Source organism: Podarcis filfolensis, assembly GCF_964270895.1.
Source record: "Podarcis filfolensis genome assembly, chromosome: 11".
NCBI classification, from domain to species: Eukaryota; Metazoa; Chordata; class Lepidosauria; order Squamata; family Lacertidae; genus Podarcis; species Podarcis filfolensis.
In genome coordinates this window covers 51285801-51307306 of record NC_139613.1, presented here as the reverse complement: position 1 = coordinate 51307306, position 21506 = coordinate 51285801, and positions in this window count along the sequence as shown.

The following is a 21506-nucleotide window of genomic DNA, read 5'->3' as shown; positions in this document are numbered from 1 at the left end:
ACCAATGTGTTTGGGTCGTTTCTGGGTTCAGTGTCATGCGCATATGCACAGTCGCACACATATTGCATGTGCATAAATGGGGGGTTGCCTGTGTGTGTGTGTGTGTGTGTGTGTACACACACAGGCTGACACCTCTTCAGTGGCAGAGGTGGTGTGTGTTGTCTGTTATGAAATTCCAGTTCACAGACAGAGTAGCAGGATGACCTTGCATTACTGACCCAGCAAAGAATGTGACTCTGGTGAAAACTATTCCCTTCAGCTTTAAAGCTAAGCATAATTGCAGGATAGAGATGTTGGAGAGGTTTTTAAAAGGAACATATTGAAAAAGAAACATGGATATGGAGCCGAGTCGGAGGATTCACTCTTTGATGGGCTGGAGTAACCATTTTAGTCTGAAAATGGAGAGGCAATGCCGTTCGTCATGCATCAGCACAAATGTGAAAAGGCTTTGAAGACTGGATATCTGGTGCAGGGTAAACTCATCAGCAACAAAGTCAGTAAGTTGTGAAAAAGTCTGGAAGCAGAAGAAGTTCAAGTATGAGGATGCACAATGTTTAATAAGCTCCAGATGAGCTTCTTTCCCGGAATTTGGCTTTATGCTTTCTGAGATTTCTCACCCAGGATGGCTGCTGTTGCTGGAGTTTTCTGGCCGCTTTACAATTCTCAGCTTTGAAGCTGTGCAAGACTCTGTGACTTTCTTCCAAGTTCAGGAGCATGACTATAAAAGACTCAGTAGGTCCCAAGCTCATTATATAAATACCGGAAGCAAAAATGAGGTAGAAATATGATTCAAACATGGATGATTGAAATTGTATTGCCTTGAGATTTAGCATATTTTGGCGTTAGGCACTGGACATAGGAAGAGGAATGGTGGAGACCCTTGGTGGAGAACCTTCTCCTGAACTTTCCCGAGAAGAGGAGGGTAGTATAGATTTACAACGGTGGTTTGCAGAAGGTCATGACTCTGTGACAGAAGAGGGAAAAAGCTGGGAGATAATGGAAGGGACGGGGAGAGCAGCAGAGCTGAACCACCTGGCTGAAACATCATCATTAGAAAGCATTCCTGACCACCCTCTTCTCCTAGGACCCGTCTGGAGGATGCGGACCATTTGGATCCCTTCCAATCAGGATTCAGGCCTCATCACAGGACTGAAACCACCTTGGTTGGGCTGGTCGATGATCTCCGGCAGGCTAGGAACAAGGGTGAAAGCTGTTTCCTAGTTCTGCTGGATCTCTCAGCGGCTTTTGATATCATCAACCATAACATCCTTCTGGACCGTCTAGAGGAGCTGGGGGCACAGTTATACAGTGGTTCTGCTCCTTTCTCCTGGGCCGTGTCCAGAAAGTGGTGTCAGGGGATGAGTGTTTGGACCCCTGGGCTCTCACTTGTGGGGTGTCTCAGGGTTCCATCCTCTCCCCCATGCTTTATAATACCTATATGAAGCTGCTGGAAGAGATCATCAGGGGGATTGGGCTGGGTGTTCATCAGTATGCAGATGATACCCAGCTCTACCTCTCTTTTAAATCAGAACCAGTCAGGGCGGTCAAGGTCCTGTGTGAGTGTCTGGAGGTGGTTGGAGGATGGATGGCAGCTAACAGATTGAGGTTGAATCCTGACAAGACGGAAGTACTGTTTTGGGGGGACAGGGGGCGGGCGGGTGTGGGGGACTCCTTGGTCCCGAATGGGGCAACTGTGCTCCTGAAGGAGCAGATGCACAGCCTGGGAGTCATTTTGGACTCATAGCTGTCCATGGAGGTGCAGGTCAATTCTGTGTCCAGGGCAGCTGTCTTTCAGCTCCATCTGGTATGCAGGCTGAGACCCTACTTGCCTGCAGACTGTCTCGCCAGAATGTTGCATACTCTAGTTATCTCCCGCTTGGACTACTGCACTGCACTCTACGTGAGGCTACCTTTGAGGGTGACTCGGAAACTACAAATAATCCAGAATGCAGCAGCTAGACTGGTGACTGGGAGTGGCCACTGAGACCATATAACACCAGTCTTGAAAGACCTACATTGGCTCCCAGTACGTTTCCGAGCACAATTCAAAGTGTTGGTGCTGACCTTTAAAGCCCTAAACGGCCTCGGCCCAGTATACCTGAAGGAGTGTCTCCACCCCCATTGTTCAGCCCGGTCCAGCGCCGAAGGCCTTTTGGCGGTTCCCTCACTGCAAGAAGTGAGGTTACAGGAAACCAGGAAGAGGGCTTTCTCGGTAGTGGCACCTGCCCTGTGGAACACCCTTCTGTCAGATGTCAAGGAAATAAACAACCATCCGACTTTTAGAAGACACCTGAAAGCAGCCATGTTTAGGGAAGTTTTTAATGTTTGAAGTTTTATTCTGTTTTTAATGTTCTGTTGAAAGCCACCCAGAGTGGCTGGGGAGACCCAGCCAGATGGACGGGGTAGAAATAAAAAAGTAGTAGTAGTAGTAGTAGTAGTAGTAGTAGAACAGAAAGCTCAGAGGCAGAAAGCAGAGATCAGCTGGGGCAGGGATGACATACAATAGAAGACACGGCGGGGGTGGGACTTTACTCGGAGCTATGCCATTACTGGAATGGAGAGGCACTTTTCAAGTCTCTTGCTGTGAATATTGAATAAAGGACTTGGAAGTAACTTGAATTATTACCAGTTGAATTGCAGTGGTACCTTGGTAGTCAAACGCCTTTGTTGTCGAACAAATCGGCTCCTGAACACCACAAACCTGAAAGTGAGTGTTCCGGTTTGCAAATGTTTTTTGGAAGCTGAACGTCCGATGTGGCTGATGCAGCTTCCGATTGAGTGCAAGAAGCTCCTGCAGCCAATCGGAAGTGGCGCCTTGGTTTTCGAACCGTTCCGGGAGCTGAATGGACTCCCGGAACGCATTAAGTTCGACAACCAAGGTACCACTGTATCTGCTTATTGGTTGCCCACCAAGGGGGGAGGGATTGGTTTCCCTGAACCCTGACATTTGGTGAAGAAAACCATAAGTTTTCGTTTTAGGACTTGGACTTGGGTTGCTGGGAACTGAAATCGATGCTACATTATTGCTGCTTAAGGCAACACAGGACCACAACAACACAGGACAACTCTGTTGGTCCCAAGCACTCTACTGACAGTAATTTGAAAAGAATGGGCTAAGCATGAAAAATACTCCTTTCTCTTTTCCAGATAAGTTAAAAGCAAACAAACATTGTCAAAGCTACAGTTGGGTCCATTATCTGTGTTTCTTACGCTCGACTATCTCTAGGCTTGGGTGGTTCTGGGGAAGGAGCAATGTTTGACCTTCAGATGGAGGTTTAATGCCGGCTACGTTAGTTTTGTAACTGTTCACGTGAGACACAAGTGTAATTTCTGCTCTCATTCTTCATCCAATCTCTGACATATTTTATAACTGATTGGGGCATGACTAGAAGATTACGGCTTTGTAAATACGTCCACCTCTTTTAACTATTCTGTATTTATTTTAAGTTATACATTAATTTTTTTAAAAAAATGCAAACACATAATGGAAAGAGAGGGGAGTTAATAGAGGGGAGAAAGAGTTGATTATTCCACTGAATGCTTTTTAAAAATATGTAATTTAAGAGTAAAGAGAATTTTGAAATTTCTGTGAGAGAGAAGCCAGACTTCAATCGAGTTTAGAGATCTTGGATTTTATGATTCTTCTCCAACATCCTGGATGTTCCAACTGCTAGTGGTCATTCAGCTGATCTTACTCTTTAACTATTGTTATAGCTTTTGAGAGGACCCCCTTAAACCCTAGAAATTAATAAATGGTAGAGTTTTGATTAATTGGAATAGCTGCAGAGCTTTGCCATGCAAAGAATCCCTGGGCTGGCTTATGCAAACCAGCCTGGCTGGCCTAGGGAAGAGCAAATCTGTTAACATGACAAAAGGGGTTGGTGGGCCATCTGAGAGCAATCCTTTGGCCTGGGGAGACAGATGTTCCCAAGGGTGGTTTTTTTTTGGGGGGGGGTTGAGGTCACAGGAAAAGAGAGTTTTTCAATAGCATGTTCTGGGAAGAAGAAGAAAGACTGGGATCCATCTTGGGCAGGCTGACTGCAAGAGATGCCTTGGGTTCCAAGGCTGCACTGCTGTGCTCTTGAAATGCTGTTAGATCTGGACTCCCTCCATGACTGAAGGTGTAAATAGGTGAATAAACCATGTTTCTTAAAGCTACAACAATCTCCGCTGTGTTTCAGTTCTCCAAAGGAACACAGACCTTGGGTGAGTGCCTGGAGCCCCGTGGGATCTTGCAGAAAGCGTGGGTGGCAGCCAAAACTTTTGTAACACTATCATATAGTTAAGGATTCTGTGAAAGTGTATTCTCAGAATACATGTGATAGACATTAATGCCGTTACTTTTCAGCGCATAACATTTTTTGCCTGGCCTGTAGAACCCATCATATTGTTGCAGGTAACTCAATCTCCAAGTGGCAAGAGACTCCAGGGGTGTCTACACTTTCCCAGAGTTCAGCTTCCTTGGATTGAAGGTCAATGGAGTCTGTGGTGTCTTTAATATATATGGTTTTATTTACACATACATACAACCTGAGCATAGAATGGAGGAGCTCAACACTCCAACAAATCTTGCTTCCCCATTAGGTTTCCATAGAAATCCCAAGTACCAGCTGTGGATCCAGCACAGAGCAGTCATGTCCAGCATCAGCCTCTGCCTATTCCCCCCCCCCCATCCGTGGATGATGTGGCATCCAGCCAGGTCAGATCAGAAGAGGGAAACCCATTTGTCTCTATGACAACCACTTAGGACATGTAAATGGTGGTACTTAACTGGCCAGCCAAGGCCATTACCTTAACAAAGGAAACTGGTTTGGCTGGTTCAGCAGGTTTCCTATTATCCATTCCTACCCTCACAGATTCAGAACCATAGGTTTGAAAGGGATCTATAGACATCATCCAGGACTGATCTCCCCAACCCATAACAATCCCTGAAGAGAATCTAGTTCCCATGGAACTCCCAGCACAGTGACAGCAATAACATGAATAACTCCTTTGTCTAGTTGGTATTCCTTCTGTGAAGATGTTTTCCTCACCAATGCTGCTCAAGCACATCAAGCTATTGCAAGCATTGCTATGCTAGGGTGAGAGATGAGTACTCAAGGATGCAAAATCCCAGATATTAAAGGCAGTTTGGCAAAAACCATGCTGAAAACATCTGTGCCAACAGGCAGGCAGTGCTTACTACAAGGTTCACTTAACAGTCCTGTTTTGTAGCAGCAATGCTGGAATAATTTAAAAGTATTAATTAAAATATTATTAATTTAATTAAATAAAACTATGAGCCTCTATGTTCGAGGCTCTATGTTCTGCAATGCAACAACATTCTTTCTTCCCAGATGGCTGAATGTCAGTAAGCTGGCAATTGTAACTGTAGGCTAATGTTGGTTAAGTCAAAACGAAATGAATGAAAAGGCAATTAAGTACACTTCTTTATTCCTGTTTCCTTCAGATTGTACAGCTTCACGTCAATAAAATTCCTTCCAAAGAGCATTCTCTGTTTTAGCAATTGCTTTATTTTTTTACTCAAAATTCATGTTATATCACAGTTTGTGAAGGAAATTATTCATATATATATATTTATTTTTTTATTAAAAAAATTTGGCTTCAAGTGACCCCTGCAAAAATTTATTTACAGCTATTGTTTTGGTAGGTTACAACTTCTAACCCCTCTTCCTCTTTGAAACATTGCACTGGATTGAAATTGTAATCAAAGGAGGAGAAAATGACCTATAATGACAATAAGATGGTTCACTCTCTCTACTCTTTATATTTCTATGTGTCTCCTCTTCTCCTCCCTTTCTAGCCACTCAATTCCATTCTCTCTTCCTTCTTATTGTCCTTTCTCTCTCTCTCATTCAATCTTCTATGCTGTTATCTTTATGAAGCTGTTCTGGGCGTTCCCCCTGTCAGGGTTTCCACCTAAATATTTTTCCCCCACTTCTGCAATTCTCAGGATTCTTCTAATTGTGTTACACACCCTTTTGAGAATCAGTGCTATTGTATTGCAGGTGGGATCTTTCCTCTGAAATATGGAAGTTAAGCATAAGATAACAGTTTTATAAAACAGACAGTCTAAGACATCTGAGAAGCATGGATAAAAATTTAGATTCTGGTCTTGGCAAATTGTTTCTCAGATCTTTTTTGAGTTTCTGAATGTATATTTCTTTTCTCCACTCTTTAGACAACTAACCATACAGCACTTACAGAGTGTCTCGAAGCACACACCAACTCACTAATCTTTACAATAATCTCCTAAGGTAAAGCTCACTGCGGTACATTGGGGATCTGCTTTGCTAGCTTCCTGGCAGGTGTGTCACTGTTACTTACCTGGAGTGAGTGGGGTGAGGTAGCAGAGAGGTTAGCACAATGGAGATGCATTGGCAAAGCCTACATTGTGGTCCTTCTGGTGTGTTTCCACCACCACAGCCTCCATACCATCTCACTCCTTCTGATAGGCAAAAGTGACCCACCTGTTGGGCAATTAGTGTAGCAGCTTGGCTCAATATAGCAAGCCATTTCTGGTTATGTATCCAGAGCAAACCTATTATTCCTCTAAGTTACTCATGTTCATTAATTTCAATGGATCTACCCAAGGTATGACTAACACTGGATACAAGCTATGATATCTTGATTTATTCTTAGATTATGGTGGGGCAGGGGGAGACAGTGACTCCTGTAAGGCCCCCTGGTATGAGGGAATGGAAAAGTCACAATTTGAAACCATCTGTGTAAGATGGTTCACAACCTGTTAAGAGTTATTTGATTTCCACTTCCTTGTCTGTAAATGCACAGCGACCACAAATAAATGCTAGAGAAATATGCAGAAGATGCAAATAAATTATAGAAGCTGCTTGTTTACCCATGATTCAAGGTGAAGCTATTTCTCTTTCAATGAACCAAAGAACATATCTAATCGTAAACTGAATCAGAAGGCTGCAGTTCTTTTCTGCATAATTAAATACATTTCTGTGTGTTGGTACTTGACTGTTGAAAGACACACTGCTAGCTACTTTATCTCCTCTCCTGCTTTATAAGAATCAAGGTCCCACTGCTAAAAACAGTTCTGTTCTGAGAAGAAACCTATCGTACCCTCAGGTGGTTGGGAAGATGGGTCAAGGTCTCTGAGGAGGATCTGAATGTACCCAGAAGCTTATATGGAGGGATCTAGCATGGCCTGTACATTGGAAAAGGAAAAGAGAACAAAACACGCTGTTTCTAATTAGAGCCAGAAAACAACTAGAGGCCAATGCAGGAGAACAGTTGTAAAACTGCCATTTTGTTCCCTTGCAATTTTCAAAATGCAAGTCAGTTTTAATGCATCCAGTCGCTTCAGCATTGATGTCTGCAATAGCACCTATGTGGGGACATCCTTGTGGCCTTTATCTAAATCTAAAAGGTAAAGGTAAAGGGACCCCGATCGTTAGGTCCAGTCGTGACCGACTCTGGGGTTGCAACGCTCATCTCGCTTTACTGGCCGAGGGAGCCGGCGTACAGCTTCTGGGTCATGTGGCCAGCATGACTAAGCCGCTTCTGGCGAACTAGAGCAGCACACGGAAACGCCGTTTACCTTCCCGCTGGAGTGGTACCTATTTATCTACTTGCACTTTGACGTGCTTTCAAACTGCTAGGTTGGCAGGAGCTGGGACCGAGCAACAGGAGCTCACCCCGTCGCGGGGATTTGAACCACCGACCTTCTGATCAGCAAGTCCTAGGCTCTGTGGTTTAACCCACAGCGCCACCCGCATCCCTTATCTAAATCTAACGCCTATCAAAATGGGTGATGTCAAGCTCTTTTGGACTTGAAGAAATCAGGAGAAGTTGCAGGACAGTAACACTGGGTGTAACCCAGGGTTGGGTTGGAGGCTTAAGACAGCAATCACCCTACATGGTTTTGGACTTGATACAGTAAGGTTTCAAATGGCTGTCATAGGTAAAAGGTAAAGGATTCCTAGACAGTTAAGTCCAGTCAAAGGTGACTATGGGGTTGCGGTGTTCATCTCGCTTTCAGACTGAGGGAGCCGGCGTTTGTCCACAGACAGCTTTCCGGATCATGTGGCCAGCATGACTAAACCACTTCTGGCACAAAGGGACACCGTGACGGAAGCCAGAGTGCATGGAAAGGTCATTTACCTTCCTGCCGCAGCGGTACCTATTTATTTACTTGCACTGGTGTGCTTTCATAACTGCTAGGTTGGCAGGAGCTGGGACAGAGCAACGGGAGCTCACTCCGTCACATGGATTCGAACCGCCAAACATCCGATCGGCAAGCCCAAGAGGCTCAGTGGTTTAGACCACAGTGCCATCCGCAACCCATATGTGTGCCATATGATCACAGGAAACTGCCTCATCTGGAGTTAGACCTTTGCTCCCTCTAGCATTGTACCATGAGCTGTGGCCCTTCCCCTTACGTTCCTCCATGGACATTTCAACAAAGTGTCAAATGGCACTGAAGAACAAAATTAACGTTTTGAGTCCACACATTGCTACACACAGAGGACTCTTTGGGGGTGGTGCGTCGATGATGCTTTTGTAATTTGCGTCTGATCTAGAAAAAGTGATACTATGAATGCTATTTGGATGGGCGGGGAAAACACCATTAGAAACTAAATCAAGTACCTAGGTTGTTCTTAAGAATGCATGGTGCATGAACCCTTCTGAGATGTTAAAAATAGGAAACTGTTTAAGGAAACTGTGACCACAAAATGACTCAGATATAAGCTAAGCTACAACCTCAATAAAATAAAAACCTGGAGAGAAATTGGGTTGCTCACACAAACTGCAAAACAAGTAGGATTTTAAAGTGTTTTAAAGCTTCTGTTGCAGCACAATGGTTCTGGGAAGCCTCAGATGAACCTATGCAAAGGTGACTTAGATAGCCTGTAGACCATCAAAATAATAGGTTGTTACTGCCACACCAGTCTCTTAAGGCTTGAGTTACTACAGCCCTTGTAATTTCCAGTAATTGGGCTTAATGTAGTAAGAGGGATTATATACATTTTAATTGGTCTGAAAAAGGACAGCCACTGACTTTATGTGCTAATGACATCTTGGGGCACAAGAAAGTGGTTATATGCCTGCAATATGTGTGATAAGAGTATTAATTTAAGCACTTTTGGACTGAATTCTAGCTAAGTTAATTGAACATAGGTCCCATTGAAATAAATGGCACGAGCTAGTCATGGCTTTCCCCATTAATTTCAATGGGATCTAAGACCGGAGTCCTATACACACTTTTAACTGGAAATAAGTTCCACTGAACTCAATGGGCCCAACTTCTGAGCAGGCAAGCATACGAGAACCCTGTAAGCTCAGCTAATTTACAGTGCCAGCCTAGCCCTGTCGGCTCAAAAGTAAGACTCATTTAATTCAATGGGGGTTCCTCCAAGCTAAGCAGAAGGGGCTTGCTGGGTGGAGCAGAACTGCTATGCCAGCTTCCCAGCAGATGGGTTGCTGTTGCCTACTGGGAGCGGAAGCGGCAAGGCAGTGGGAAGGTTAGTTTGGTGCAACCATACCGGCAGAGCCACTCTGACGTATGGTTACCAGATTTTTTTCAATGAATCCGGGGACACTTTTTTTTTTTTTGAAGCTGAGTAGCAACAGGGAGTCAGTAGTGGGGATGGTGAAGCAAAAGACCCTAGGCCCAAGCACACATGCATATTGTATAAAGGTGCAAAGCCCTTCTTTCACACCCTGTGAAACATAAATGCACAGTTTTTTAAAAAACTGGGCAATGGCACGCCGCCCACCTGTGACTACTGAGCCTCCCCCAATCTCCTTCCCCCTTTGTTTTGACAGATCAGGGGAGGCTCGGAAGTCACAGGCAGGCGGCCGTTGCCCAGGAGGGGCCAGCCTGGTAGTGCAGTTGGCTCTGGCTGGCTTCAGGAGCTGCTCGCTACACGCTGCCGTGGCGCAGGAAAAATGGTGGGCAGCAAGTAGCTCCTGAAGCCAGCCAGAACCCAACTGCACTAACAGGCTGGCTCCGGGCTGCTGAGGGTGCCGCTGCCACGTTTCCTGGGGACAGATTTGCAAATCTGGGGACATTCCGGGGGCAGAATTTGTCCGGGGACAGATTTGAAAATCCAGGGACTGTCCCTGGAAACCAGGGACGTCTGGCAACCCTACTCTGACGCTCTTTCCAGTGCATTTAGAAATCATAGAATTGTAGAGTTGGAAGGGACCATGAGGGTCATTGAATCCAATCACCTGCAATACAGGAATCTTTTACCCAACGTGGAGCTCAAACCCACAACCCTGAGATTAAAAGACTCATGGTCTACCAACCTAGTTATCCCAGGAGCCACTCCATGTAACTCCCTCCCTGCTGCTTCGTCCCTCCCCTTCTCCCTCCTGTTAAGCAACAGCAACCCACCTGCCTAGGATTTCAATTCAGGGTAGTAGTAGTAGTAGTAGTAGTAATAATAATAATAATAATAATAATAATAATAATAATAATAATAATAATAATTTATTATTTATACCCCGCCCAACTGGCTGGGCTTCCCCAGCCACTCTGGGCGGCTTCCAACAAAATATTAAAATACTCTAATACATCAAACATTAAAAGCTTCCCTAAACAGGGCTGCCTTCAGATGTCTTCTAAAAGTCTGGTAGTTGTTGTTCTCTTTGACATCTGGTGGGAGGGCGTTCCACAGGGCGGGTGCCACTACTGAGAAGGCCCTCTGCCTGGTTCCCTGTAACCTGGCTTCTCGCAGTGAGGGAACTGCCAGAAGGCTCTTGGTGCTGGACCTCAGTGTCCGGGTAGAACGATGGGGGTGGAGACGCTCCTTTAGATATACTGGACCAAGGCCGTTTAGGGCTTTAAAGGTCAGCACCAACACTTTGAATTGTGCTTGGAAACGTACTGGGAGCCAATGTAGGTCTTTCAAGACCGGTGTTATATGGTCTCGGCGGCCGCTCCCAGTCCCCAGTCTAGCTGCCGCATTCTGGATTAGTTGTAGTTTCTGGGTCACCTTCAAAGGTAGCCCCACGTAGAGCGCATTGCAGTAGTCCAAGCGGGAGATAACCAGAGCATGCACCACTCTGGCGAGACAGTCCTCAGCCTGCGTACCAGATGGAGTTGGTAGACAGCTGCCCTGGACACAGATTTGACCTGTGCCTCCATGGACAGCTGTGAGTCCAAAATGACTCCCAGGCTGCACACCTGGTCCTTCAGGGGCACAGTTTCCCCATTCAGGTAGACCCAGGGCTTTTTACCCCAGCTGGAACGTACCAGAACTCAGTTCCGGCACCTCTCAAGTGGGCGCCATTGCCATTCTAGGAGAACAAGGGAGATGTTCATGGTGAGTTCCGGCACCTCTTTTTCTAGAAAAATAGAAGAATGGGTAGACCCATTAACGTTTATGCCCCTAAGTTACTCATGTTCATTAATTTCAATGGGTATACTCTGATATATGCTAGATATAAACCACAATTTCTTGATTTAAATCTTAGACAAGGGGGTGGAGGCGGGAGATAGTAGCTCTTGCAAATCCCCCTGGTTTGATGAGGGCAAGGAAGAGGCAAGATTTGAATCAGATGGTGTAAGGGGTGTTCAGCTTACTGTTAGAGATGATATTTTGGTTTATTGAAAGAGAAATAGTTTCATCTTGAATCAGAGAAGCTTCCACAATTTCTTTTCACCTTTTGCCTATTTCTCTAATACTTCTTGAGTTTCTGGTCACTGCAGATTTACTGACAGGTAAGTAAAAAACCCAAAAACCTCTTAACAGGTGGTAGGGTCATTTGATTTCAGTTTCCTTTTCAGTGAATCTATAGTAACTACAATTACAAGATATATAAGGGAAATAGGCAGAAGGTGCAAAGAAACTATAGAAGCTTATTCTCTGTCTATGATTCAAGATGAAACTATTTCTCTTTCAATATATCATATCTCATGTGAATTGAGTCAGAAGATTGTAGTCCTTGTTGCATAATTAAATACAGTTCCGTGCATTGTTACTTGACTGCTGAAAACCACATTCCTTATATCCTCTTCTGCTTCATAAGATTCAGGGTTCCAAGGCTGAAAGAGTTCTGAGAAATGACCCACCATACCTCGATTAGTTGGGGTGTGATGGATCAGGGGCTCTGAGGGTGCTCTGAATGTACATGGGAGTTTATTCAGAAGAAGCTAATTTAGAACTTTAAAAGTAAAACAAACCTTGGCCCAGTATACCTGAAGGAGCGTCTCCACCCCCATTTACAGATAGGTAGCCGTGTTGGTCTGCCATAGTCAAAACAAAACAAAAATTTTTCCTTCCAGTAGCACCTTAAAGACCAACTAAGTTAGTTCTTGGTATGAGCTTTCGTGTGCATGCACACTTCTTCAGATACACTGAAACAGAAGTTGCCAGATCCTTCTATATAGTGAGAAGGTGGGGAGGGGTATTACTCAGAAGGGTGGTGGGAATGGGTGATTGGCAGATAGCTGTGATGAGCCTGTTGACGACTCTTAACGACTGCAATAGGTCTTACAGGAAAAAGCAAGGGGTGAGAAGGTGAAAAATGGAGAGACCTGGTCTGAACAAAGACATTGGATTCTTATCTCATTATACATGACAAAGCCATTTTTCACCTTCTCACCCCTTGCTTTTTTTCCTGTAAGACCTATTGTAGTCGTTAAGAGTCGTCAACAGGCTCATCACAGCTATCTGCCAATCACCCATTCCCACCACCCTTCTGAGTAATACCCCTCCCCACCTTCTCACTATATAGAAGGATCTGGCAACTTCTGTTTCAGTGTATCTGAAGAAGTGTGCATGCACACGAAAGCTCATACCAAGAACTAACTTAGTTGGTCTTTAAGGTGCTACTGGAAGGAAAAAAAATTTTTTTGTTTCCACCCCCATTGTTCAGCCCAGACACTGAGGTCCAGCGCCGAGGGCCTTCTGGTGGTTCCCTCACTGCGAGAAGCAAAGCTACAGGAGACTAGGCAGAGGGCCTTCTCGGTAGTGGTGCCCGCCCTGAGGAACACCCTCCCATCAAAGAAATAAACAACTACCTGACATTTAGAAGACATCTGAAGGCAGCCCTGTTCAGGGAAGTTTTTAATGTGTGACATTTTAATGTATTTTTAATCTTTGTTGGAAGCTGCCCAGAGTAGCTGGAGAAACCCAGCCAGATGGGCGGGGTACAAATAAATTATTATTATTATTATTATTATTATTATTATTATTATTATTATTATTATTTTATTTTGAACAAACCGAACCACACTCTTCTCAATGGAGGCTAGAAACCAGCTAGAAACCAATGCAGAAAAACAGTTGTAAAAATGACATGTTATTCTCCTTGCACTTTGCTCTGTTAATAATCTGGGGACGACCTTCTGTCCTCTCCCACTCAGTAAGCAACTGCCCAGGAGGTGGTTTGGTGGTTCTGTCCCTGTCAGGGACTGGGCAGAGGAGGAATGATGGAAACTGCCTCCCCATCCTGACCCTTCCGGGGAAGAGGAAGAGTATAGATTTACAACAGTGGTTTTTGGGAGGTCACAACTCAGAGGCAGATGAGGGGAAAAGTTGGGAAATAATGGGACAGGAGGAGGCAGAATTTGAGCGGCCGCTGGCTGACACAGTGTCTTTAGAAAGCATTCCAGAACCTGGGGAGCATTAAAAGTAGGAGAGCAAAGAGCTCGAAGACAGAGGCCATGTAGGAGCACCTGCAGAAGTAATGAGTAAGGATGTGGGAGAGAAGGGGGGGGGGTGGAGATTCACTTGGACAATGCCATTATCCAAGAGGCTGGGTTCTATATCCTCTCTCTGTAATATTGAAATATAAAAGGACTGTTAGAAACTTTTTGTGATGGCCTGGGATTCGGATTCGGATGCTGAACCTGAGGGATCCCAGCCTGCACAGGATTCCCCACCTCCAGAACCAGCTGAGCCGGGGCTGGGGCATGAGCCTGAAGGGTCCTCACCTGTGCTGGATCCTCAGGTGCAGGCACCAGCTGAGTCTGCTCGGGCTCCTGGGGTGTGTGTGTGTGTGGAGAATCCATTGCCTGCAGGTGCTCCACTCTCAGCCCCGTCAGAGGAAGCTGAGGTTGCCTCTGGGCCCAGTAACCCTCCAGCCTCTCCTGAGCTGCAGAGGCTCAGGCCAGAGAGGTGGAGGGAACTAAGCTCCCGCAGGAGGAGTGCTCATCTCCAGGCCAGGAGAGGTGAGTCACCTGAGGATCGGGGCCACCCTGTGCCTCGGGGCAGATAAAAGCCAGCAAGCCCCAGTCTCAAGTTGTGGGAGCAACTTCACTGGTTGACAGTTCCTGCCTGAACCCTGTCCTGCTATCCTGCCAGAGCTCCTGACCTCACCTGCCTACCTGCCCTGCATCCAGCTTCAACTTTTACGGACTGCCGCCATACTGCACCTTCGACCTTGGACTGGACTCAGACCTCGCCTCTCGGTTAGCCCACGGGACCAGCACACTTTCCCTGGTCTTTATACTTTCCTGGGCAACCAGCTGGGAGCCGCTGACAGCATCCTGACAGTCCCACCTATTGAACCACATCTAGGAGTGGCAACCTGGACCCCAAACATTGATTTCATTGATCTTAACTGAGCTCAGCTGTATATATATATAGTTTTAAAGTAATATTTATTAAGAGTTTAAAGATTACAAAGAGCAGAAAAAAAGTTAAACAAAGCAAAACAATACAATACATGAAAAACAAAAACAAAACAAAACACTGCTTATCTTTACAAAACAAAAACAAAAGCAAAAACAGAAACAGTTAACAACACATCCAATATTTCCATATCTTATCTTTCATTTACTTGTTTCGACGACCTCCTCACACCTCCCTTCTTTGTATTCTAGTTCAGTTAGCTATTTCAGCAAATCCTTTCCATCTTTCTCAGTTTTTGTCCTATAATTTATCTTAACACAATCTAACCTTATTTTTTCCCCTTTGGCCCATTAACAGTCTATTTTTACTTAATTCTTTATAACATTTCTGCTAAAGCCATATAACTTCATTCCAGCATCTTTCTAACATTCATTAATTTTGCAGTGTTTCTGTAAATAATCTTTAAATTTTTTCCAATCTTCTTCCACCGACTCTTCTCCCTGGTCTCGGATTCTGCCTGTCATTTCCGCCAGTTCCATATAATCCATCAACTTCATCTGCCATTCTTCCCGGGTGGGTAAATCTTGTGTCTTCCAATACTTTGTGATAAGTATTCTTGCTGCTGTTGTAGCATACATAAAGAAAGTTCTATCCTTCTTTGTCACCAATTGGCCGACCATGCTAGTCGGTTGAGCTCGGCTATATATAGCAAGGACCTAGGGGTTGAATGTGGACCTCCAGGCTTGTCTATCCAACTCTCAGGACTCTCTGCAGGATCTGCATCTTCCCAGTCCTTCTCTGTGTAGCCCTTGAGTGCTTTTGCTTAGCTAGAGGGCAAATCCTCCATCATGCTGAGTCCAAAAACCGGGACGCACGTCTTTCTGGACATGCTCCTCATGTGACCTGCGCGAGAGCACGGAGCCCAAAAATGCATGATCCTGTGCATTTTTTAGCTCCATGATCTCGTGCAAGAGCACAGCACCCCAAACCAGGATGTCCCAGTTTAATTGGGGCAGTTGTAGGGTATGGGAGTGTGTCATTGAATTCTGATGATGCCTCTTGTGTGCCTAGATGGAGACGTGTTTGTGCACAGAGATACAGTCATACCTCCAGTTACAGATGCTTCAGGTTGCATTTTTTCAGGTTATGGACCGCCAAAACCTGGAGGTACTGGAATGGGTTACTTCCGGGTTTCGGCAGTCGTGCATGCACAGAAGTGCTGAATTGCAACCCGTGCGTGTGCAGATGTGCAGCTGCGGGTTGCGAACACTGCGGGTTGCGAACGTGCATCCCACATGGGTCACATTCGCAACCCAAGTGTCCACTGTATCTGACTTTTGTGTGGCTGGAACATAGCCTACTGTGCAAACGTAAGAGTCACATGCATCGTTCCACCCACTTTTGCCGCGAGAATTTTAATAGCATCAAATTGGAAAGGAGAAAAAGTACCATCAAAATTGGAGTGGCAACAAAAATTAATGGAGTACGCAGATATAGCTAAACTATCAGAAAGAATAAGAGACCATGCAGATCAAGTATTTTTCAATAAATGGGGTTTATTTAAAAGTTACATAAAAGACTGCAACAATATAAAATCTGTGGCAGCCTTTGAATAGCTTCTGTTATACACTGAACAGGTTTAAGTACAATAACTTGGCTAAACAATGATTGAAAATAGACACAAACAGTGCACTAGATAAATATACATTTAAAGCTAGATGGAGTTGGTGGGAAGTCAATGGAACTAGAAGAAGCCTGTGATAAAGTGTAATAGATATTAACAATTATTTAATGTTTATTTGTTATAGATAATTGTGATTTTGCGTTATTTTTTAAAAGTTCAATAAATCAATTAAAAAAATAGAGAAGGAGGGTGTGTTAACATTATTTTTTCTTGCAGAATCGCCTAATTTCTTTTGCTGAGAATCTTAGTGTTTACTTAGAATTACTTTACTTCACCTGTAACATTTACATAGCTGTCAACTTACAGATTTGAAAATAAGGGATCAGCAGCCAAGATAAGGGATCAACAATTACTTTGATAAAATACATATTTTGTTTTGTGCAAATGGCTTTAGATACCTATTAGGTCCATAAATTACCATATAGCATATATTCAACACAAAAAAACCAGCAACAATTTGTTGTTGGCAAAGGACAGCTGGACATAGAAAGGGCCCCATTACCTTCAGTAGCTTATTTAAGGGACATCATCAATAAGGGACAGCAGCGGGACATGGTGCTGGGATAAGGGACTGTCCCGCTAAATATGGGATGCTTGACAGCTATGCACATTTATAGTCTTCCAGGTACCCAGTTTTCAGGCAACATTTGGGCTCTTCCATTGTTCACCTGGTGGCAAAATGACAGGCACTTCCTTTTGTTTGTTCGGCCTCCCTTTGCTTTGGGACTAGTTACCAGGCAACCATAAACAAGTGGAAGTGCTTGCCCTTTCTTTGTTGTGGACTGTGCTGACTGCAAGTGCGTAAGAAGGGGAGCATGTCCCTGACATATGACAATCCTGTGATTTCAAAGGACCTGTGGATACGTTTCTCGGGAGAAGCTTTGCAAAAACGCATGTTTATTTACAGTGAAGCCTATTTATTTAAAAAACGGCATTGTACCGGGTTACATAACAAAGGCCATTTGCCTCAAATAAGACTTTTCATGGGGATGTCTGAACACTATAAAATTTATGCCGGAAATAATTCACCGCTTTAACTACTACAAATGCTTGCTTGGTTTTCAACATGTGAGCAGTCCTGGTGATCTAAATTAATATGGAACCATAAAGATGTTTGCAAATTTGGTACGTGGTTCCATGTCATGTAACCAAACACCACATTGATATATTTTAGCACCAAAATGTTTTGACATCCAGGAAGCTCTTCCCAGCTTGTTTGTGCATTCTCTTGCCATTCATATTTAACGACGACTGAAGGATCTGACTGTGGTTTTCTACATCACTTATGAAACGGCACAGAAAATGAAACACAGAGCGGAAGGCTGTGCTAAAAGCACAGCGCTTAGTGCAGTTAAAACCAACCTTTCCCGTCAGTTGTAGCAGGTTCTGTTACAGGGCTTCAGCTTCGTGAACCAAATCTTTGCTTTCATCTCCTGAAGTTTTGCCACCTTTCAATAGCTGAGAATGCACTGAATCAAATTTCACATTTGTATAGCGTTATCAGTCACTGTGCTCTGAAGATCTGTTAGTCATGCAGGTTGATATTACGGAGGACTTTCCCTGTGGGTTCTTGAAACATCCATGAAGGCCCCTTATTGTCATCCTCACCAGAAAATAACACAATACACATTTCGCTGTTGCATGGGGCAGGTATTTCCCTGACTTGAGTTCTTTCCTTATCAGCAGAATTGATACTATCATGGCAGTGAAACTAATTTGCTATATATATATCTCTAGTTCTGTGTGGCTCTGGAATCCTGGAATGCAAAAGGACTTACCGTATTTTTTGCTCTATAAGACTCACTTTTTCCCTCCTGAAAAGTAAAGGGAAATGTCTGTGCGTCTTATGGAGCGAATGTAGACTGCGCAGCTATCCCAGAAGCCAGAACAGCAAGAGGGATTGCTGCTTTCACTGCGCAGCGATCCCTCTTGCTGTTCTGGCTTCTGAGATTCTGAATATTTTTTTTTCTTGTTTTCCTCCTCCAAAAACTAGGTGCGTCTTGTGGTCTGGTGCATCTTATAGAGCGAAAAATATGAAACATTTTCAAATATGAAATATTTGAAACATAGTTACATTCTGAATTGACAGATCTGCATTCCTTTCTTTGCTTTGTTTTACTTGAACCTCTAGATCAGTGGTTCCCTAACTTGGGTCTCCAGCTCTTTTTGAACTACAATTCCCATCATTCCTGACCACTGGTCCTGCTCGCTATGGACGATGTGGTCCAAAACAGTTGGAGACCCAACGCAATTAGGAGCTGATACAAAAGACACATGTACAATTAAATAATTCCGAGCCTGGGAATTTGTTGAAGTACTAGAACTGAACTCAGTTCTCCTGGTTATTCCACCCCCCTTAAAAAATATCATTTCAGCAATATTATGTAACAGGCGCACATTTTATTGCTGCCATTGTTAATAACTAGGATTCAGAAGTCTTTGCCAATCTACAGTACTTGAAGCATACAGAGATGTGTCAGTACATCTTGATCTGCCTTCTCCTTATATACACAGTTTTGTATGGAATTCCCCCTAATATACCAAATTTTGCAAGGCAGCCTTCCCAAATATAATACATTTTTGTATTTTGTTTTCACTGATTTATGCATTGGTATGAAAACTTTAGTAACTTCATTTTTGTACATGTTACTTAGCTGAAGAATTGCACTGCAGAATTTGGAGAGGGGCAAATTTTGAGGAATGGTTGTATTGTGTTTTGGTTTTGTTTTGTTTTGTGTGTTGCTTCGGAAAATGTGAATGAAATAAGTTCACCTGTACATTGAAACAGAATCAAATTTCTCCAGCATCCCCAGTTTGGATCCAGACCGGGTTTATTAAATTTACTTCCCATTGAAATGAATGGAACTTCTCTTTCTCACAACTAATGTTTCACACTGATCGCAATGGAATATAAGCAGAACTAATTTAGTCTGGCTCCAACCCATAACTAACTGGTTATTTACTGTATTTTTGTTTTATTGACAAATGAATTACAGTTGTGCTTTTTTGCCACTGTAACTGAGGTGAACTTATTTTTGTGTATGTCTGCAATATATGTTTATATACGAAATAAAATATATTTTAAAATCAAATCAAACCAAAATATGACAAAATAAAAAGAAACTACGGCCCTAAAGCTCTCCTAACCAATGGTTTATTTTAGCAAAATAAAGAACTCAAAAATGCCTGCTAGAATAAAAAGATTTCAGCATCTGTCTGCTGTCATACCCCCCCCCCCCGAGCAAGAGTTCCTTACTTGTGGGGCCACCACCTAGAAGACCTTCTGCCTTGCACCCCATCAATTCAATATCCTGTAAAAAGGGCAGACCTTCCAATCAGTCTAAAGGCTCAGACATGTTCATATGGGTAAAAGTGGTAATTAACGCAGCATAACATTTAGATTAACACCAGCCCTGAAGTATGCAGTTCCTCTTAGTTGCCAGATGCCTATACTAAGGATGTCAGGCACAATGGGGAAATTATAATTATTTACCAGGGTCCCTGGTGCCTTGTTTTACTGCATTCATCCCAGACACCCGGAAGAGTGTTTGTGTATGAGGCTGCATATGCATTTAAAGCACACACACCTAAATTCTGGGAACAGTAATTTGCTAAGGGTGCTGGGAACTGTAGTTCTGTGAGTTGTAAACTACAGTTCCCAAGATTCTTGCAGGGGATGTAGATGTGCTTTAAATTTGTCAAATATCTGGCATATTCACAGCTCTCTCTCTCTCTCTCTCTCTCTCTCTCTCTCTCTCTCTGTGTGTGTGTGTGTGTGTGAGAGAGAGAGAGAGAGAGAGAGAGTTCCTTGCAGCAATGAGTAAGTGGCTGAAGTGGAAATTATGTGCAAATTTAGAATTTTCAGAGAAAAACCATTAGCTAGGGTTGATCATAAATGCCATCCTCATTTTAAATCAGTCATGTGGCATTTCCCCATGAAATTTCACTAAAATATGCTAAGTAGGGCAACTTCCTTCCTTCCTTTCATTTTTTAATTTTTCCATGCTGCTTTTCACTCACAGCTCACAAACAATAAATAACAGAACAGAACATCACAAGGGCAACATAAACCATATAAAATAATTAACATATCAGTAAAACAATTAAAAATCATAAATAAAACAGCTACCTTCTATAAAACACTATTAACAAAACAACTGGGGGAAAAACCAGTGAGAGTTCCATGAAAAATAAAATATAGTTCAAGGAAGAAGCAGATGGCTAGAATAGGACTGATAATAATAGTCCCTGACTTTTTTTCTGCTGGGAATTAATAGCAATCAGGGAAAGGATCAATATGCTTTACTAGTGGCTTGCGGTTTCACAGTGACTAAGGGTTCTTTTTTAATCTTCATGCATGTCGCCTGGTTGTCACTAGAAGCAAAAATCATGTGGGAAGCTTATGTGGAGGAGTTCCCCACGTAGCAGGGGCAAAATTAATCCATTTAGCAAAATCTCCCACAAAGATCTCCATCTGGAGAAATGCCTGAAATTGCTCCCTGTACTGATTCTGGAGGGACGTGAGTGGCACTATGGGTAAAACCACAGAGCCTAGGATTTGCTGATTAGAAGCTCGGCGGTTCGAATTCTCATGATGGGGTGAGCTCCCGTTGCTCGGTTTCTGCTCCTGCCAACCTAGCAGTTCGAAAGCACGTCAAAATGCAAGTAGATAAATAGGTACCGCTCCGGGGGAAAGGTAAACGGTGCTGGCCACATGACCCAGAAGCTGTATGCCAGCTCCCTTGGCCAATAAAGCGAGATGAGCACCGCAACCCCAGAGTCGTCCACGACTGGACCTAATGGTCAGGGGTCCCTTTACCTTACTGATTCTGGGGCTACCAGTAACTACCTATGAATCAGGGGTGTGTGGAAGCTGAGGCCAGTGATGTTGCAACGGGGGCGGGGTGCGGCGGGGCACCCCGGGTGCCATGTCTGGGGGGGGGGGTGACAAGAAGGCACCTCACAGGGGCTTGCCCCGCCGCGGTGGCGGCGCTTGCAGCAATCGCGCCGCTGCATGTGGAGGATCCTCCGTTCATGACTGCAGCCGCAAGCAGAGGATCCCGGTGCTGGTGGCAAACCACTATGTACAGCGCATGTGCAGCATCGCACGCATGCGCTGTACGTAACAACGCCGCACGTCAGCTATACATACGGACGGCGTATGTATACGCCATACGGACGGCGGTGGGATCCTCTGTTTACAGCTGCAGCGGCTGGAGCAGCGCCGCTGGCAAACCGCAATGTACAGCACATGTGCGGCATGGCTA